The 3,182-nt window shown below is 36.8% G+C and overlaps 1 pseudogene; it reads left to right on the top strand.

The window, feature by feature from the left end:
* The first annotated feature begins 319 nt into the window (after positions 1 to 319).
* Positions 320 to 3,182, top strand: part of LOC114031763 — a 5,801-nt pseudogene continuing 2,938 nt past the window's right edge.

Here is a 3,182-nt window from a genome sequence, read left to right as displayed (position 1 = left end):
CTTGATAAAGAGGTCTGGCCATGTCACCTCTTTATTTAAGTGGCTCCCTATTACTTTCAGAATCAAATGGAAAATCCTGTTTGGCACTTGAAGGCATTCATATCTTGGCCCCTTTCTACCTTTCCCATCTTCTTACACATTACTTCTCCCACATACTCTTTGGTCCAGTGACATTGAGTAACAATAACAATAAATAGTAACTAACATTTTGATAGGGTCTTCTATGTGCCAGGCACTATACTAAATGTTTTACAAATATTATCTCATTGAATCTCATAACAACCCTTTGATGCAGGTGCCCATTATACCCATTTTACTGATGAGTAAACCAAGACATACAAAGGTAAGTGACTTGCCCAGGGTCACAGGGTCACATAACTATTAAGTGTCTGAAACCAGATTACAAACTTAGATTTTCCTGATTCCAGGCTTAGAGCCCTATATCCATTACGCCTCCTAGCAACCCGATTGGTCTTCTTGTTGCTCCTTGTATAAGACATTACACCCCCAAACTTCTTGCACTTTGACTGGCTATACCTCATGCCTAGATTGCTCTCCCTACTCACCTCCCCTTCCTGGCATTCTTCAAGTACCAGTTAAAATCCCAACTTCTAGAACAAGCCTTTCCTAATCCTTCTTAATGCTAGTACCTTCCCCTGTTGATTATCTATAATTTATCATGTGTGTAAATATATGTACATATAAAATATATTATATATGTATTATTTGTATCCAGTTGCTCATATTTTGTCTCCCTATCACATACTATGAGTTTCTTGAGAGCAGGACTATTTTTTTTTTTGCCTTTCTTTGTATCTTCAGCACTTAGCACAGCGCTTGGCAGTGCCTGGCACATAGCTTGTTAACTGACTGACTATGCAAGCAAATACAGATGACTGGGCCCATCATTGGTTTGCCCATTCCTTCTATCTTGTCTCTGGTGCCTCGCCAGTTGAGTATCCCTCCCTCACCCTCTGTAGCTGTATCACAACAGCAGCCAGAAGTAGCACTGGATATTCTCCAGTGAGGAAAAGCTAGGGTGTCTCTGAGCCAATGCCAACTGAAAGTTCAAGCGCAAAGTGATGGCCAATGGGAAGGTTCTGTGAAATGATCCAGGCTTTCTTGAATCTCATGAAGAATTTATAATGAGCAAATATTATGAGAAAAGAACATAAAACTTCTGTTTCATATTTAAACCTACAATGCCAAGGTCTGTTGTGGGTAGAGCATTTATGTTTTTCAAGTGTATTTACCTCAATAACTCGATGCAATACTGCCCTCAGATAACAATGTCACTTGTGCATTTTGGGCATGTAAATTTAAAGTGTCTAGTGCATGGTTGGTTGGAAATCTTCAAGAGAGTCCTCTTGGACGGGAAAATTTTGGAACATGAACTCTTACTTATTCATCAGCTTAATATCTACCTGGTCCACAATCCTTACTGGTAATCTGAGGGTTTTCTCATTGACTGAAGACTTATTTTCCATTACTGGAGAGCCCAGGAGTTTTAAGGAAAACAGCTGATGACATTTTTTAAAAATTATTTTTGACATTCTTTTTTATTTTTTTAAAATTTTGAGTTTCAAATTCTCTCTCTCCATTTCAACCCTCCACCACTAACTTTGAAGGTAAACAATATATCAGTTATACCTCTCAAATAATGCAAAATTTATTTCCATAGTAGTCATATTGTAAAACAAAGCAACAAAAATTGTAAACAAGCAAGAAAATTATACTTCAATTTGCACTCAGAGTTCATCAGTTCTCTCTCTGGAGGTGGATAGTATTTTTTTTGTCACAAGTTCTTAGGAATTGTCTTGGATCATTGTATTGATCAGAATAGCTGAGTCTTTCACAGTTGATCATTGTTACAACATTGCTGTTACTGTGCATGATGATCTCAGTCCTCATTTCACATTGCATCAATTCATACAGGTCTTGCCATGTTTTCTGGAAACTAGCCCCCTCATCATTTGTTATAGCACAATGGTATTCTGTCACAATCATATGCCGTAACTCGTTCAGCCATTCCCCACTTGATGGACATCCCCTCGATTTCTAATTCTTTGCCACCACAAAAAGAGCTGCTGCAAATATTTTTGTACATGTAGATCATTTTCCTTTTTCTTTGATCTCTTTGGAGTATTGACCTAGTAGTGGTATTGCTAGGTCAAAAGATAGATCCTGTTAGGCATAATTCCAAGTTGTTCTCTACCAACAGTTCATTACTGTACTTATTTTCTCTCATCCCCTCCAACATTTGTCATTTCTGATAGGTGTGAGGTGGTCTCAGAATTGTTTTAACTTGCCTTTCTCTAATCACTGGTGATTAAGAGCATTTTTTCATATGTCTATAAATAGCTTTGATTTCTTCTTCTGAAAACTGCCTATTATTATCCTTTGATCATTTATCAATTGGAGAATGGCTCCTATTTTGTATAAATTTTACTCAGTTCCCTGAACATTTGAGAAATGAGGCCTTTATCAGAGAAACTTGCTGTAAAATTTTTTGATATTACTTCATTGCCTATGGTACCTTTCAGCAAAATGTAGTTTCCCTGATTATCTCTCTTAATTAGGTCTATTTTTGCTTTTGCTTTGTCTGAGATCATGATTGCTACCCCTGTCTTTTTTTACTTCAGCTGAAGCATAATAGATTCTGTTTCAGTCCTTTATTTTAACTATGTATTTCCATTTCAAGTGTGTCTCTTGTATACAACATATTGTTGGATTCTAGTTTCTAATCCATTCTGCTCTCTGCTTCAGTTTTATAGGTTAGCTCATTGCATTCATATTCACAGTTATGATTACTTTCTGTGTGTTTCCCTCCATCCCATTTTGTTCTATTTCTCTCTCTCTCTCTCTTTCTTTCTCTCCCTCTTTCTCTCTGTCTCTGTTTCTCTCTCTGTCTCTCTCTCTCTTTCTCTCTCTTTCTCCTGTCCCTTCTCAAAAGTCTGTTTTGCTTCTGACCATTGCCTCCCTTAATCCACCCTCCCTATTGTCATCCCCATGCCCTTATATTTCTTATTCCCTTCCTCTCCTATTTCCCTAATGAATAAAATAGATTTCTGTATCCAACTGAGTATATATCTATATCTATATCTATATCTATATCTATCTATCTATCTATCTATCTATCTATCTATCTATCTATCTATCTATCTATCTATCTATCTATCTAT

The sequence above is a fragment of the Vombatus ursinus genome, unplaced genomic scaffold, assembly GCF_900497805.2.
Source record: "Vombatus ursinus unplaced genomic scaffold, bare-nosed wombat genome assembly UNPS02015255.1, whole genome shotgun sequence".
Classification (NCBI taxonomy): Eukaryota; Metazoa; Chordata; class Mammalia; order Diprotodontia; family Vombatidae; genus Vombatus; species Vombatus ursinus.
Note: the sequence above shows the minus strand (reverse complement) of the source record. Positions and strands in the feature narration are given on the sequence as shown.